Consider the following 19705-nt stretch of genomic DNA (forward strand, 5'->3'; position numbering starts at 1 on the left):
GATTGCACCGCTTCATAGGTATCATTTTTTTATTATATTTGTTCATCAGAGTTTACCGCTGCATGAATATTACTTTTTTGTCATATGTTTTCATCAGATTGTACCGCTGCTGAAGTAAGATCAGTTCCAATGTTTTTATTATATAGCAGCGTTTCTGATGAATTATTTATTAATCATATGTTTTCATTATATTAAACCACCACGTCAGTTTAATACATGTATATTGATCATTAGTGAAAAGTCTCACATAACTTGATATCATATATCTGTGGAATTTAAAAAAAGCTCGGAATTATTTCAATCTTTTTCGAGCTTTCATTTTTTAGTACGTCTGGCTTACTTGGTTTGGTCATATGTTTTCATCAGATTTTACCGCTTCGTGGGTATCATTTGTTGATCATTTGTTAGTCATCTCTCCATCCTTTTAACACGTGTCAACGTATCCTGTACATTGTGAGTGTGCACATAGTTCTGATCTATTTCTATGTTTCATTCGTTTTTTAATTTTTAAATATTATGGACTTAATAATTTTTAAAGAGACATAAAATGTCAAAATGCGCATCTGGTATAGAACAAATGGTGCTTCTAATTGAATTATTGGTAGCTAACTTAGAGCTTATATATGGTTTTACTAAAAATGAAGAGATGAATGAACGTCAAAAATGTTAATGTTTAAAACGATTTGAAACTCAAAGTAATCGAAAATAAGTGTTTCGGCATTTGAACGATCGTAAATTGAGAATAAAAATTTCTTCAACATTTTTAGTATTATTAAATAGACAATAACTGTTTAGTGTCTTTAAATATCAGCTGTATTTGTACGAGTCTAAGGACCAGGTGTAATGCAATCTTTGGCAAGCATTTACTCATATTTCGAGCCGAATGATACCATTGAAGCGGTGAAATATGATACAATTATACTTATACTATATTATGCCCGTGATGCGGTGCAATCCGATGCAAACATACGATCAATGAATAATAAACATATAAAGGTAAAATGTGATGAAAACAAATTAGCAATAAACAGTTATTGTCTTTATCTTGCAATTAATTTTGTATATTGATATATATATTAGATGTGCCTCGAAAGACAAAACATTCACACATGCATTTATTTTCGACTAGAAATCATTTGAAGGCCGCTTAGTAAAATTAAAATCACACATGCACTTGATGACGGGTTCGGAAAACCCTAAAATTACACAACATTGTCCAACTTGAAAAAGAAGTGTTCGCTTCAGAATTTTGAACTGAACTTGACATTTTCGAAACCTGCATGCTGAAATTGACATGGTTGATTTTGCTAAACATGTACACATGCAAGTATTGAAAACGATGATTGTCGTCGTAGAAAATACTGCTGTTCATGTTTGTCTGTTATCAGAAAATTAGTTTAATTCTAATTGCACTAAAGAAATAAACCGAGCGTATAAAAGTAATCGTTACAAATTAAATGTAATTCACAAAAAATCAAACAATACGTCTTTGGAATGCGACTGCAATACACATTCTAATGTCACGCAGATTCATACAACACTCGTCATCAGCAATACACAGATGTAATCGGAAAATGCAGAGCTGTAAAGCAATATCTGTACAGTATACAGATACAGCAAAGGGATATCTGTAGGGCTGTATCTGTAAAGTAAGATATCCTATTGCAGGATAAAGATAAATAGAGCTAAATGGACATGAGCATGATTTTTATTATGTACCACCGGAAATTTTACATAAGGTATTGCGATTGATAATACATTTCTGTATCGCGATCATGCTTCGAGTTTTACTTATCAAAAATACTTCTGACTTTTTCAAATTATTGCGAGTCGACTGGGATCATTTAACTAGTATAACCGAAAGAAACACAAATTTTATACCAGAAGGTTTAAAGCGTCACTCTTTTGACTGGTTGATTGATATTTGTTTATCGTCCAGTGACAAACATTTCATAAAAATTTTCGACTACAAAAATAAAAACCACTGCAATACATAGCCCCGTTCTATATGCGGTATGTTGACCGAAATGAGAGGCGAGACCGTTTGGACTATACTGGAAAATGATGTTATGTTTCCGAGGAGCAGAACCTTTGCATTGCATACAGCAATCAAGGAATCCTTATAAACTTGCTAAAGGGGTTCTTAAACGCGTCAGAAGGTGGCTACGGAAGTCCAATGAACATTCCAAAATGAGCACAAAATTAAGCCTTCCTATGAAATATAAAAAGAGGTATTCTTTTCTATAAAATAAATCTTGCTTTGCTACAACTATCCAATTACGTGTCATTTCAAGCTTTCCGTTTGTTTTTCACTTCGTGCAGATTTTCTTATTTTAACGAAATCCAATGTTGTACATGTCATCTCATCGAAATTACGGATTGAAATGAATCATACATGCAATGTAATTATTATCAAATCAAATATGTTTTAATGAACATGGAATTGAGAAAAAAAATCATTGCGTCTTTTGCAGGAAGACGCAAAAGCACAACGGCTTTTGATCAATTAGAGATTTTAGATCTTTTCTTTTCAAAATCATTAATTATAACGTAAAATTTTTCAATTTACGTAGGCTTTGCAACAATTTCCCATATGCCTTATTGTATTTATTTATCCTATGATACGAAAGGTATTTGTATTGAATTATATTTTCATCAAATAATAAAGACTATACACAGACGATATATTTTTATTTTTTTCAACTATCAAAAATAAGAAATGCTTTTGTCTTCATGGTCAAGTATTAAATTATATATCTTAGTCACATAAATTTAAGTAAACCTGACATATCCGTAGGCATATCGTTTTGTCTCGCGTTGAATTTTAGCTCGTGGGACATAAAACGTGAGAACCAAGGTTTCAACTTTCCGCTCAAGGTGAACTAGCTAAGTTTGATTTTCCGGCGCTAAAAAGACAGATATTTTTGTTTCTTAGGCCGCATGAAGCTTTTATGTCATAGAAACGGTGACCGAAGTCTTGATGAATATGACTTTATATGTTTGATAAGTTTTTATATACGTGATTATATAGACCGGTACCACAGATAATAATTACAAAGATTCATGGAAAATGAGGAAAAAAACAGAGGTAAATTTAAATCCCTCAGGAGACAATACACCTTATTGTTATCTGTCTACCACTACTGGTCATCTAACAGCTTCCGGTAAAATTTTGACGTCATAATTTAAAATATCTGACGCCGTAATGGAAAAGATATTGTTGTATGACCCCAATAGTTCAAGCGGATCAGTCGGGTTAGCGATTAGGTGTATGAACGGAAGTAAGACATTTTTAATAAAAAATATTGATATATTGTTCTTTGAATTTTAAGCAGTGAAATGTGCTTGTAGTAATGAACAAAATTTCAACGCAAAGGGTCAGTCACACAAACATCCCAAGATTGAGAAGCAAAGACAAAGTTTGCGGCAAGGATATCATTTTATGAAAATGTAAATTCACGTCTATGGTTCAGTAGCAACACGGATTGTGTTCTTTTATGCTACTTTTCATCAAAACCGACGAAATCTCTCAGTTGGGAGAAATTATATGTTTTTCAAGGAAAAAAAATACAATGTAGAAGACGTGTATTTTCTTTTACAAGATTAGTAACACATTACGCAAGATCAGTGGGTAATGCGAATTATATATTTAAAAAACCGATACAAGTTAAAACAATTTCCTTTTCTGAGATTTAAAGATACTTAGACAAGATGACATCCAGAATTACAATATCTTTTGAAAAAGAGGACAATAGAAAAATCCTTATCAACAAATGATTGGCAGATTGTTGCAGGTCATTATTTTAGGTGCATCAAAAACAAGACAAATGAGACCTGCATAAAATTTAAAACCACCAAATTATTTTCATTGTAACAAGTGCCTATGTTCAAATCCACACTCAGTTAGATTTTCAGAAGAACACAATCAGATCATACTGGTATCTTAAGATCTTAGACTAGGAAAACTAGCGCGTTGCGATAACGACACATGATTACGCTCAACCAATTCCAAATTGTGTCCGTAAATCTTATTAAGTGTTGATTTTCAGTCGTAATACCCCTTAACTCCGTTTTAGCAGTTGTTGCGTAAGGAATTTACGCTTTTTTACGTAGTCCGATCATTTTGATAGTGACAAGTTAACCGATACATAAGAAGTAGAAATCATTTTTTTACCTGAGATTAAGGTAGATGGGGTGTCTAAATTATAATCCATAGATTTTTTTAATAATTTGCCAAAATGTAGTTTATATTATGCTTTTTAATCAAAAGTAATTAAAAGAATGGGTCACCGTGCTTATTTTCATGCTACACGGTGTTTAAAATTGACAAATTTTGTAGAGATTTTGCATGGAAAACCAAATTATCTGCAGTAGCTTTTATAGTATGATTTCAGTTAAGGAAAAGAAAATATGGGGTCACCGGACCCGTTTTCTTGCTACATTATAAAATAGAGAAATTCCTCACACATTCTTTAGTAAAAGTACCTAAATCTGAATTATCTGCCCTTGCATTTGAGTTACCTCCCCTTATGTGGCAAAGTTGGAAAAATATTGATTAAACAAATGTTTTCTGTTTTTTGTACAATACAATCATAAATATGATACAACATGTCATTTTCTATATATAAGTTGAAGTTCTTGCACATAAATTACCTGCTACTCTAAAAATTTGTACATTCTTTTAAATTTCTAGACCTTGTTTTCTGGTATTTCAAAACCCAAGATGGAGGAAGACACCCCATCTACCTTAATAGGAAGTCGACAATCTGAAAATTGAAATTATAACGTTTTTATACATTCTAGCTCGAAATCTTCCAGAATTGTCAACATTGATGAAAAGATCAAGATATTAAGCTGGCGTTCAACTCATGGTAGAATCATTATTATCAAGTGTACAGGGTATATATATGTAACCGATTATTCCCATTAAGATTTGCCTCTTTTTTTCTGATTATTTTCTTAGACTACAGCAATTTACGTTTATTAGACATTTTGGTTATCACAATAATTTATAGATATTGCATATTTTAAGGTTTTCTTGTCGTAGAACACACCGAGGGGTGTCAGGATTGATCAAATGAAAGACCGACTGGAGGGATGTCTTTCATTGAACAATTCTAACAACCCGAGGTGTGTTCTACGACAAGAAAAACCTTAAAATATGCATTATCTGACTTATATACCGTCAAAAAATATTAATTTTATAAAGATTTGTAAAATTTAGTATCCTATTTTACCGACAACACTAAGTTGGGATATTCCTTTCTAATGCGTTCAGGTTTTAATACGCCCTGCGGCTGATTTAGAATGTGAAATAAAACTCACTAAATAATTTAGATATAAACCTTTTAAAAATTATTATCCATACACAATAAATATATTACTGTAACTGCATGAAGTAATACACAAATGTATTGTTACCATCCGATAACGGTGTATGACAAATACGAGACACATTGTAAGTTATTAAGTGTACCACTTAGCTTATGGATAAGGGGGAGGGTATGTTTTTTTTTCTATTTGTTATATTATTTCTATTGCGAAAAATGATTTTTTTTTACAATTTTACTTGAATCGAATAAAAAATTCAGATCACCCGACCCTTTCGTGAGTTACAAAAATGTACGTAAATGTTATAGAATATAAGATTATCGTATCAGTTGAGTAAAAGGTATACATAAATTTTAAAAAGTTAAGAACTGACACGAAGACGAATATAAATACATGTAGGATACAGTATGATTTCTTATTCAGTGTGTATCGTTCTGAACATGCATGAAATATTTGCCACTGGACGTTAAGCAATCATCCAAAAATCAATCAACCTATTCAGTTTGACTCAATAAGATTTTCAAAATCTGACAAACGAATATGTGAAATCTTATTTTATAAATGATTTCTGAATATTCATTTTATGAAAGTCTACATTAAAATTCATCTGACATATATGATAATGTTTCTTTATTGTAGCGATGAATTAACAAAACTTCACGTAATTTATTTCTAAAATTAAAATGCGGGACTACAATGCGGTTTCTTTTACACTTATTATCGATTTAACATTGAAAAATAAATTTCAAAATCGGCAACAAAAAACTATTAAACGAATAAAGTTTCGAAGTTAATCATAGATTGCATGTTTATCAAGGAAAATAATGACCTCACACAGGTCATTTTTTTATGCCTTAGAGCATATATCATTGAAACATGGTTTCGTCCGGGTTGATTCTGAAAAAGAATGACCTGTCGTTCTGAAATAAAATAACTCCATATAGGTATATAATGAATAATTGCGTCACTTGGATATATTTCTCAGTTGTGAATCGGAATATACTAATCAGCAATCTGGCTGATTTTGAAATGAAATTGTTATGTAATTTCTGATTCATAAACTGGAATGTGAAATCTATCGTGAAACACATGTTTGCTTTCAATTAAGCTTATTTCAGGTTATTCAACTTTCCTTCACCTTTGTCTAGGAATCTTGATGTTCGAAATTTTGCAAGGAATAATAACCTCAAGTTGTTCATATTATGACTTCGGTGAAAACGATGACAAGTTTTATGTAATATAGGTTAAATCTTGACCTCATTGATTTACAAAGAATAAGCATTACTGTTTAGACAAAAATCGATTTCATCTGATTTAAATAGAACACAGGGAATTAAGATATAAAGTTTGTTTTTACTGTCTATTATTTATCTAGAAAGACTTATCCTATAAACATTCATTGTACGTGATTGCACAAAACTAAGTTGTCAATCCTTTGTTTTCACTTATTGATTAGCTTTTTAATTGTCGTTGGCATAACGTCCACTGGTAAATAATCTTTGCTTATCCTGACTAAAATAAATAACTCGAAAATAAGATAATTAAATAATTTCATTTTGTAGACTTCTACTAACAAAATGATGTGTTTTAAAGATTTTGTTCATGTGCACTTCCCCTGGCCCTCTTGCAAAATTAAATTCTAATACATACTTAAATAATTGAAATAAGAATCTCATTTTTTAATGAAGAATACAGGTACATAGTTCGTGCTGACATTTTGATTGTCAGCATAACAATTTCGACAGCCATCTAGAACGAGTGAGGAAAAATAAACCACATAAGATTAGATATTCACAGAATGATAGTTATTATGTTGCAGTTTTAGAAAGTGAGAGGTTAAGTGCTATAAAACCAGGTTTAATTAACCATTTCTACATTTTAAAATGCCTGTACAAAGTCAGGAATGTGACAGTTCTTGTCAATTCGTTTTTATGTGTTTTGTCATTTGATATTGCCATGTGATTATGGACTTTCCAGATTGATTTTCCTCTGAGTTCAGTATTTTTGTGATTTTACTTTTTAATATCAAAAGTGTAAAATAAGATAAGTTTGAAATGTATTGTACAACATAATGTATATTTGTTCTTAAAACTGCTCAATTGCATTCATTTAAGGACATCAATATCAACTATTTTGAACGATTCCCTATTGCTATCGTCATGCACAACCAAGTTTATAATTTAAACTTTTGTATCATGGTCGTACTGAAGGTTTTAGTATAAAATTGAACTTTTTGAACCTGTAAATTTGAAATTTTATTATGAAGTTATATTCAAACTGCAAACTTGACGTTGCAATTATCTATTTGAAGTTGTAGATATTCGACAATTTCAAAACCACAATAGCACGAATAGAAGAAAACCAATCCAGATCAACTAATAGCATTTCTGTAACAAATGAGTGTGTTATAACTTTTCACCGGTTGATCAATTCAATCTGAGAACCTAATCAAAACGATTAGCTAAGCAAAGGAATCGTGAAATTGTATCTAACAAATAATTAACGTTGACAACCTCCAAGGCCCATGTTAATGATAAATAGACTACATTTTTTTTTCATTTTTAGATTTTTGTACCAACATAGTTACTGTAATTTTATTGAAGACATTGTCTTTATTTAAAATAGTTATTGTCAATTAAAGACAGTGTCTTTATTTAAAATAGTTATTGACAATTTGCGACAGTGTCTTTATCTGAAATATTTATTGTCAATTAAGTTAACTAAGTATACATTGTATAAAGCTACAGTACAAATCAAGCATGGTTATAACAGTTGAGTTTCGAAATAATGATCCGTTACAAAACAAGAAAGAAACAAAAATAGATAAAAGAAATAAGTAAGAAGAGAGAAAAAAACGATGATAAATTCTTTTCTCAGTGTGGATGCTATCCAAGGAATTGAAATTAACGTGACAAAATGCAATGTTTCAATGTAAATTGATGATTATTGTATCTCTTTGGAATTTTGTGGTATGCCATATATCTCTTTAAATACGTGACAATATACACAGCTGTGTGTTTCTAGATTATTTGTCTAGTGTAACTTGTATTGATGCAAACATGGCATTGTTTAAGATTATTTATCTTTCATCAACTGTATAAAGTCTGCTATAAAATTGTGGGCTATAGTTTGTCCTGTGTAACTTGTATTGATGCGACCATGGCATGTTTGAAGATTATTTATATTGTATCAACTGTATTGGTACTGCTATAGAATTGTATATAGTTTGTTCTGTATAACTTGGAGTGATGATATCAGGACATGGTTGACGATTGGTTTTCTCCTATTAACTGCATTAGGTCTGATAAAGATTTGTGGACTAGAGATTGTCCTATAAACCGGTATTAATGTAACCATGTCATGGCTGAAGTTTTTTTTTATCTTTTCTAAGACAGTTTTTATTGTATAACCTGCATCGTTTCCGCCTTAGTATTGCAGGCTATAATTTGTTCTGTTTAATCGGCATGGATGCGATAATGGGATTTTAAAAGTAATTGGTCTTGTATTAGCTGTACTGGTAGGTCAATGGAATTGTTAACAATTGTTTGTATTGTCTAACCTGTATCGATTCTGCAATAGTAGTGTACGCTATAATGTTTTCTGTATTACAAGTCTGGATACGATCATGACATATAAGGAAATAATTTGTCTATTATATCCTGTATTGTTGGGGCTAAAAATGTAGAAGTTTGTTTGTATTGTATAAAAGAGGGGCACACAAATACCAGAGGATCATTCAACCTCAAAAATCGAAAACAAAACTGACAACGCCATGTCAAAATAAGAAAAAGACAATTAGACAAATAATAGTCCTCAAGACACAACAATAAAATAAACAATAGGCAAAACGAACCCGACCAAAACTTGAGGATCTATAAGCTGCATTGAAACCTTTACAGTATTGTAGAAAATGAACTGTCTTGTATAAATTTCTTGATATCACCTCAGAAAATATTATATGTTTGTATTATACTAACCTTGAATTATGGTTACTACATTGTCTTGTATAGCCTATATTGATGCCCTTTTAAATATTTTTAATCAGCCATAAACATGATAAATGCCGAACTTTTAGCTTCTGTGAAACTACAATATGTAGGGAAGATAACAAAAAACCTGTTAGAAAAAGTAAAATAACACAAATACGGAACTCTGAGGAAAATTCGAAACGTATTGTCTTTTAGATTTAAAAATATTGTGATATGAGCTTCACTGAAGGGTCTTATGTAGACGAAACGCGCGTCTGGCGTATTAAATTATAATCCTGGTACCTTTGATAACTATAATAAGATGTAAATTTAAAAGCTCAAACACATCAAACTAATGGATAACTGTCATATTTCTGGCTTGATACTGGCATTTTTAATGCAAACAATGGTGGAATGAAGCTGGTTAAAAACTAGCGAAACCTCTCACTTATATGACAGTCGCAAAAAATTAAATTATATTGAGAACAATGTGTGAACAAAACATAGGTAAAAATGTTTTTAAAAAAAGCCAATGTAAGCCTTTTTCTCATACAATAGTATAAAACATGTGACTTATCTACTCTTTACATTATTATTCCTCATTTAGAACTTAAAGATAGATCAAAAGATTTGATTTCATTTTTTTTTCTCATTAAAAGAAAAGCCAACAAATAAAAAAAAAAACTTTCGGTAAAGCAAGAATAAAGTTCATTTTAATACAAATACAAGGATTAACAAAATAGAAACGACACTGTAAAAACCTTCTATTACGGAATTGGTCTTTAGTAAACAAACAAAAAAATAAGTCAACTTATAGGATGAGTCATGTATAAATACCAAGCCACGTCAAAAGCCATACGACTAAAAGAAATATAATAGGAGGAACAAAAATAACGTGAACACTTAAATTGAAAAAAAAACACTGTGCACAGCTCCAACACCCAGTATCTATAACTAAATATACTCCTATATTATTTGTCAAGTTCATGCTGAATAATTATTGGTATGTCTTGTTAACTTTTGATAACTTGTTGAAAAAAAGGAAAAGACGTTTTTTGACCGAAATCTCATTTATTATTTGCTTAAACACCGATATAAAAACAGGATTATTTAACATATCTTTAATATTGATGCACATTTGGAATTGTGCAAAATAGTTTACCTTGAATAAAAGAGGGACGAAAGATACCAAAGGGACAGTCAAACTCATAAATCTAAAACAAACTGACAACGCCATGGCCAATAATGGAAACGACAAACAGACAAACAATAGTACACATGACACAACATAGAAAACCAAAGAATAAACAACACGAACCCCACCAAAAACTAGGGTGATCTCAGGTGCTCCGGAAGGGTAAGCAGATCCTGCTCTACATGTGGCACCTGTATTGATATATCCGTATAATTGTAGAGGATTATTTGTTTTATACTGCATGTATTTGTTAAACGGAGGAATGTTTGAAGATTGATTTCCTTTAACATTGATGATATCGTGTAATCTGAAATAAAATATTTGTGTTGTATAATCTGTATTATTTGCAAAGATGGATTGGATGTATGTAGTAGGTACATTTCTTGCAAGTTGATGTTCTTAAACACGTATTCCATGGAATATCATACTCATACACACAAAATAGAATGAAAAGAATGAAAATTACTTATAATATATTAGTTGACTATTTTTAACTGAATTATTTCCTCTGAAATTTAGTACATATATATAACAACAGGGATTCTTGAAATAACGCTGTATTCCGAATTGAATTGTTTAAAAAATAATCAAAAAAGAGGTTAACGAAACCAGAGGAATATTCATATTCATGCATCTATAATAAAGTGGCAACGTCATGGCTTAAAAAGGAGACAAAAACACAAACAACACACAACAATTTGTATTACATACACTCAATAGATGCAGCAATGCAAGTTCATTTGTAGAAGCATGGTTGTTTTGGTTAGTTTAAATTTAATTTATTTCGACGCTAAGTCATCAAAGAACTTATTGTTTTATTTGATTTGATGAAAAGTCCACCATTGTTGATATTCTTATAATCAAATTCACACAACAATGTAAATAATGGAAACCATGTTCATACAGTCATTCTTTATATGTATAAGACTTTACTTGGAAATCAAACAGTTCAGATTTTCAAAGATGGGCAAAACCGGACCAGGTGAAATGAAACTTATTTGAATTCTATATAATACACGTATGAGCATAGTACATAAACAACGCGTATGGAAAACACCTTAAAAATACATTCAGTTAATTGTTTTTCGATGTTTGATAAATCAAATCAGGCATTCACCAGCAATTAGAAAAAAAATAACTAATAATTTGCTTTGATTGTAAGTTTTTTGTTATAAAGAGGAGTTACCATTATCAGCTCTTCATTTATCATTCGTATATTGGATGAACATAAAATCGTAAAAATATTTGTAGTAAAGTAAAAATTTTGATTAAACCACGGCGTTTGTGATAATTATTTGTGTAGTTTTAACTGTATAATTGCAGTTTTAGCAAAACCTGATTGCATTCACTTTCTTATCTTTCTTTCATCAAACAATCTTCATATATTTGATATGCAAGGGTATTTTGATAGTGAATCCCATTGCGTCGATTCTGGAAATGTTTTGGAATAACAGAACGCACCAGGTGCTAAAGGTCAAGAAGACTATGCCAAGAAATATGTTCTTCAATTTCCTATCAAATATCAAATACAGAAAGTGAAATAAAAACAAACAGCTATATTGTACATGGAATTATTCATTAAAACTAACACATTCGGCGATCGATGAATCACCAAGCATATCAAGTTATAAAATATCTTTGACTAGTTTTTAAAATATAAGTTGATTTTTTGACAATTTTTATTTCAAGGAAAATCATATGAACAGGTCAATGATTGGTGAATTTCTAGTTCAAATAACGGTGACAGTATGCGTACAGTTAGTCTATACACCCTGGTCTGCTGAGTTCGTGTTGCTCAGTTTTTGGTTTATTATGATGCCTATGTGTACACTGATTGTCTGTCTTTTTCTTTATAGCCATGGCGTTGTCGATTTATTTCAACATCTGAATTTTTCAAAAACTTTCAAAGCAGATGATACAAATCTGCTCCTTTGGCACCATCTTACGGTGTTTATATTTCACAACTTGTTCGCTATGCCGGTGTCTGTTGTGACGTTTTTTTATTTCAACTAACGCAACCTATGCATTGCTGGTAAATTTTTAAACCAGGGATATCGTTACTATTAATTACTTAAAACATTTACTAAATGTTTCCATAGATATTAAGATTCGGTTTAGTTGTACCTGTAGAAAACCTATTTTAAACGGAATAGCACATCCTCATTTTTACGGAAATGTTGTTAACCGTGCACGGAGATTTAGAAATGATCCATGTAAACTTGTCGCTCATTTAAATAAACTTATTCTAAAAGGTTTCATGGATCTACAATCTGTCGATACCTGTAACTTGGCATTCCACAATGTCATGTTTTTCTCTGGCTGTTTATGACGTCTTTACATTAAATCCATTGGATGTTGGATGTATACGGATTGATAGTTTAGTCTAAGATGCATGATTGTTTTATTAGTTGTTAGTGGCTTTGAACTAGCTGTCAGATAACTGCGAGTACTCTCAGATCTGTTCATTGTATCTTTTTGTGTCGGGAGGTATAAATACCTGGCCACGTCAACTTGTATTTTTGTCCATCTGATGAGTTCACCCTTTTTCAACGGATTTTTATAGTTCGTTCTTATGTTGTACTGTTATACCACTGTCCCAGATTAGGGCGAGGGTTGGGATCCCGCTAGCAGGTTTAACCTCGCCACATTATTTATGTATGTGCCTGTCTCTGGTCAGGAGCCTGTAATTCATTGGTTTTCGTTTGTTTATGTGTGACATATTTGTTTTTCGTTCATTTTTTGAATTGATTTACATTGTCTTATCTGGGCCTTTTATAGCTGACTAAGAGGTATGGGCTTTGTTCATTGTTGAAGGCCGTACGGTTATCTATAGTTGTTAATGTCTGTGTCATTTTGGTCTTATATGGATAGATGTCTCATTGACAATCATACCACATCTTCTTTTTTATATTTGCATGTTACATAATATATTTCTTGCTACATTGAAGACCCTTTGGTGGTTTTTGGTTGTTGTCTGCTCTATGGTCGGGTTGTTGTCGCTTTGACACATTCCCATTTCCTTTCCCAATTTTATGTATTACAATAGTACGTACAAATGTTGGCTAAGAAATATAAAAACTTGAATAAATAAACTGATTTGTTTCTGCTGTTGAATCAAATGGGAAAAGTTAAATCACTAAAAATACTGAACAATATAGGCTGAATGTATGTTATCTTACCTTATAATAACAGTAACTATGCAATAACAATTCAGGCTGAATGTCTGTTATCTAACTTTATAATAACAGTAACTGTGCAATAACAATTCAGGCTGAATGTCTGTTATCTAACTTTGTAATAACAGTAATTGTGCTAAAACAATTCAGGTTGAAAGTCTTTTATCTGACTTCAAAATAACAATGACTGTGCAGTTACAATTAAGTAGAAGTCTGTTATGTTACTTTATAATAACAATTACTGTGCAATAACAATTAATGTTGAATGTCTGTCTTACAAACAAATTAATACCTGAAAAACGCACAAGCCAGAAAATTCCTGGAATTGTAAAAAAAATTCATATTTCATCATTTGTTGTTTTTAACTATTTAAGGGTGTCTTTGTATGTGAAAATATTGTTTTTCTTACTTACCCACTTAATCCTTATTTTCTTCTCCGTCTAGAGCAAAACATTTTGTCGAAGTAATCAAATTACAAAAAAATATCTAAAAGTAATTTGTCTACCGGTCATCGTCTCTTCTGAATTCATATAGAATTAATAACCTTGGTCATGATACCAGTTCCGGAGAAATACGATCGTCTTCCTTCAGACTGTCATTTACACAAAGACACAGTTTCCTAAGGCTTAAAAAATGCTTAATTCATTAATGCAAATGACCATCGTTATTTAACGTCTGGGTTTAATGGTCAGATTAATTTCTTTACGATAAACATAATAGACTCGTGAACATTGATCTGGTGCTTTGATACAGCTATTTCTATTCAGTCATCTACTTATGTGTTCAGTCATCTAATTATGTGTTCAGTCATCGAATTATGTGTTCATTTTTTATCAGATTTATCACTTGCTAGAGTTCTAAATGAAGCAATTACCATTTCAACAATGAATAAATGAAGTATAGAATGTCATTATGACGTTGATTGTCAACTTAATATTCTATAATCAAATATATCAAATTCTATTAGCTATTTTAGAAAACTGAGTATTGGTAAGTATTGGCATGCTTGACACATTAATGTACAGTGTGGACATACTTGCAAGCATTGAAAACATATGTCTGTAATAGTACAAAAAAAAACCATTCTGTTTCAAAATATTAATTCCGACGTAATTTTCACATTTCAAGTTCATTTAATCTTAAATAAAGTATCATGTAGCTTTGTATTTGCATGTTATAATAAGTGAATTTTCAGCTCACATCTCTTTTTTTATACAAAACTGTAAACCCAAATCTGTCAACACTACACACTGTATAGTTTAGAGACAAACAATTCCAAAATATTGTGTCCTTGGACTAATTGTGAAATTTAATTTTTAAATTTCTTTCAACCTCTTCATTTCTCGTTTTGATACAACTGTGCGAAAAAGAAATTTTTAAACCGATTATTTTTATTACTTTTTTTCAAAACGATATTTCCTGTACTTTTTTTTTATACCATCCGTAACAAAGTCTACTAATTCAATTATTATAGTCCACTCTCCTGCTTTGTGTGTGCATACTTTAATACTGGTCTTACAAATCATTTAATCTTAGAGATATGATAGTTTAATCAATTTTGACAAGTTTCAAAAGTGGCAAAAAAGAAATAATTAAACCAATTAATTTGTATTACTCTTTGTCAAATCATATTTTTATTTGTATCCTTACTAACCGTTTTTCTTTGATGCCAACCCTATCAAGGATCACTTTTTCAAATATTATAGTGTTAAAGACTAATATCCTGTTTTGTGTGTGCATACTTTAATACTGGTCTTACGAATCATTTAATCTTAGAGATATGATAATTTAATCAATTTTGACAAGTTTCAAAAGAAGCGAAAAAGAAATAATTAAAAACCAATTGTTCAGAGAACAATTGAAGGTCTTTCCATCAAAACAATGTATTTTGATATGAAAAGTTATGAAACTAAGTTTAAAATGTCATTTCAATCGTCAAATGAGAGCTCCTAGTAAGCTGATTCCAAAAATATATTGTTTCCATACATTTTTTTTAAATAAGGGAGATAATTTGTTACTTCCGGTTTGAAAAATGTTACTTCCGATTATATTTGAATATTTACTTGACACGAATTCCAAAAATATCTGGTTCTATATACTTTTATATTAATAAAGTACAAAAAAATAGCTACTTCCGGTTTACAAAAGGTCACTTCCGGTTGTTTTTTTCAAGGTTAAATGGTTTGATACCTTTTTCTTAAAGTTGTATATCTATATCATGTATACATATAGAATAAAAGCAAAGGTCAAAATCTAGAACGTCAAATTAAGCTATGACCTTGAGATCAATTTCAAGGTCATAAACCAAGGACCTCAAATCAAAAGACCATAGGTCTTAATTATATTTAGTTAATGAGTTATATCACCAAACGCGTATTTTTAAATACAAGAGGGGAGAAAACTCCCTTTTACATTCAACGTACGCTTGCAATCAAAATTTACATCTTACGACATGTCGCAACTAACAATTTAGTAAAAATAATTTGTTGATATCTTATACAGTCTTTGGATATAAGTGAAAATAAGCCAAATTCAAATATTAGAATATAACCTTGACCTTTGACCTTGACCTAATTTTCATTTTTAGGGACCAAGGACCTCAAATCAAAAGATCCTAGGTCTCTATCACTTATGATTTATAAGATAGAAATTCATATCACTTATATCAGATGCATAAGGGGAAATAACTCTCATATGGAGCGGTCATATCGCTTCGGTCAAAATAGGACAAATCATGCCAAGGATATAACGAGCAATTTTGTAAAATATATTTGTCATAATCTTTTACGGTTGCGAAGGAGATGCGCTAACAAGGAAAACAGTGTTTGGGGAGATAACTCCTACAAAGAAAAGTATTCGTTTACGCAGGGTAAATTTCAAAAGCGCATAAACTGTTCGATATCATATACAAAATATCTAAGCGACATATTGCGAAACAAATGTTTATCGCAAGAACAAAATTAGGCGGAAGAAAAAAAAAAAAAAAAAAATAATCAGAAGAAAAACAATAGGTCTTTCCACAGAAAAGTGGAAAGACCTAATTAAACCGATTAATTTGTATTACTCTTTGTCAAACCATATTTTTATTTGTATCCTTACTAACCGTTTTTCTTGATGCCAACCCTATCAAGGCTCACTTATTCAAATATTATAGTGTTAAAGACTACTATCCTGTTTTGTGTGTGCATACTTAAATACTGGTCTTACGAATCATTTAATCTTAGAGATATGATAGTTTAATCAATTTTGACAAGTTTCAAAAGTGGCAAAAAAGAAATAATTAAACCAATTAATTTGAATTACTCTTTGTTAAACCATATTTTTATTTGTACCCATACTGATCGTTTTTCTTTTATACTTACTCTTACAAGGACCACTAACTCAAATACTATAGAATATAGTCTACTCTCCTGTTTTGTGTGTGTGCATACTTTGAATACTGGTCTTACTAGTCAATCTAAATTTTTTTAGAGATGATAGTTTTATCAATTTTAACACGTTTCAAATGTAGCTATGTATTAACAAAAAGCAGTTCAACAAGAATTGAACTATGCCACTGTTTAGAAAATATAGAACGAACCCTCGTTCTATTCAAAAGATCTGCGCAAATCGTTGATTTTGATTTTGTCCTGATTGTTTTTGCAAGCATATCATTGTAGAAACGGAAGACTATAGTTGACGAAAGGTTTTTAATTCTTTGGTTTGAATGTGATGTGACACATTGTGGCTTAAAATAAACTTCTTCAAATACAATTACCGACCGTGCAAGCGCTATATAGCTAGTACAGATCGTTAAAAACTTCCACTTTATTGTTCAACTACAACCAAGCTCAAAATTGTGGCCAAACAAATATGGGAGAATGCTTTGAAATATTGGTCATATGCATCAACCACGACCTTTGCTCTCTGAATGATAGTTTCCACATTGGATGGCATACCTAAGTCATTCATTTTTATACGAAACAGTAAACCCCTTACCTTCTCGAGAAACGAAAACATTCACTCGTGAGTCTTTTGTAGACAACACCCTCGTCTAGCGTAATTTAAAAAAGCATGATCAGTTTATTTAGTACACTTTCATAGAGATGGGAATGACAGAAATACCAGATGTAATTGATTTGATTCGAGACAGACCGGAAGTGGTAAGTTAAAAATAATGAAAATTGACATTTAGAACGAATATTTCTGTAAATGATTTGTCACTTGTTGTTCCCATATTTGCATTGTATTGTTATACGTTTGTAAATTTGTTTTCTAATTGAATATACTTTATAATTTTAAACATAACACGTTTAAATGGATATTATCAATTCGCGTGTTTTGTTTTGGTCAGATACATATTGGTCAGACGATCCATTTCCATTTGTGAGCGCTTATTATATTTGAGATACTACGATCAAGAGATCAATTTGACATTTGTGCCACTTATTGTCTACAAAACTAGCCGAAGAAATTTGCATTTCAATATATCAATGTTACCCAATGTGATTGCCAGTCAGTGCTGGTTTGCTTTTATATATATTCAATATCATTTACAGTAAACTGTCTAATATTATTTATGAATCATACAAAAGACATTAAAGGGGCATTTGCTGTCGAATTCATGTTTGCCAATTTGACTCAAATTCTCATTTTTGATTTATAACATATATACTAAACATATGTCCAAAGTACAAAAATTCTAAAATAGGCAATTAAGAAGGCATGGGCTCGAGGATTTGTATGATCGTTACGTGTGCATTTAAGCCTAGCCGTCATCTAATTGACTATCGAGTTGACATTCGAAGACTTTCGACGTCCTTTATGTTATGAACAACATAATTATGGATATAAAAAGATAGCAAATTCGTGAAAATGGAATTTTCTATGTCTGTTCGATTTCATATTCAGTTTTAAAAATATATGTTAATTAACGTTTTTACCTGTATATGAATAAGTTTTTGTGGATCGAATCAGTCTAACAAATGGTTTACCTTTGTTTCGATGTTGACATTCTTTTCTTTTTAATTACTGAACATGCACAATTCATGCGTTATACATCTCTAGCTTCGGGGTTTAATGGAAGGTATCATGATTACGGATGATATGAGGTCGAATTAATCATTTCCCATCGAATAATTCATCATCGATGCTTCTTACCTTTTTGTGACAAATTTCAGTCAGTCCTGTCTGCTTAAAGCGAATTTCATTTCTTTATTTCACTTTTATAAAAGCCTAAACAAAATGAAAATCATATTATAATTACCTTTTATATATTTCGTAGCTAGTGCCCTTAGAACAAGAGATATTTCAACGTACAAGCAACCGGTTTGAAAAAAGGGAAGACGTGCATATTTTATTTAGAAATCACAATATCAGTTAGTTTTAGTATGACATTTTGCAATGGTTATTGACCAGGCGAAAATTATATCGCTGTCTTTTTTAAATCTATAAAAGTAATACTTTATAGACAAAATCAATCATATATAAAATTGAGAATGGAAATGGGGAATGTGTCAAAGAGACAACAACCCGACCAAAGAAAAAAACAACAGCAGAAGGTCACCAACAGGTCTTCAATGTAGCGAGAAATTCCCGCACCCGGAGGCGTCCTTCAGCTGGCCCCTTAACAAATATATACTAGTTCAGTGATAATGAACGCCATACTAATTTCCAAATTGTACACAAGAAACTAAAATTAAAATATAACAAGACTAACAAAGCCCACAGGCTTCTGACTTGGGACAGGCGCAAAAATGCGGCGGGGTTAAACATGTTTTTGAGATTTCAACCCTCTCCCTATACCTCTAGCCTATGTAGAAAAGTAAACGCATAACAATACGCACATTATAATTCAGTTCAAGAGAAGTCAGAGTCTGATGTCAGACGATGTAACCAAAGAAAATAAACAAAATGACAATAATACATAAATAACAACAGACTAGTAGCAGTTAACTGACATGCTAGCTCCAGACTTCAATTAAACTGACTGAAAGATTATGATTTCATCAGATGGACATCAGGCACAATCTTTCCCGTTAGGGGTTTAGTATCAT

This window comes from Mytilus trossulus, chromosome 12 (genome assembly GCF_036588685.1).
Source record: "Mytilus trossulus isolate FHL-02 chromosome 12, PNRI_Mtr1.1.1.hap1, whole genome shotgun sequence".
Lineage (NCBI taxonomy): Eukaryota > Metazoa > Mollusca > Bivalvia > Mytilida > Mytilidae > Mytilus > Mytilus trossulus.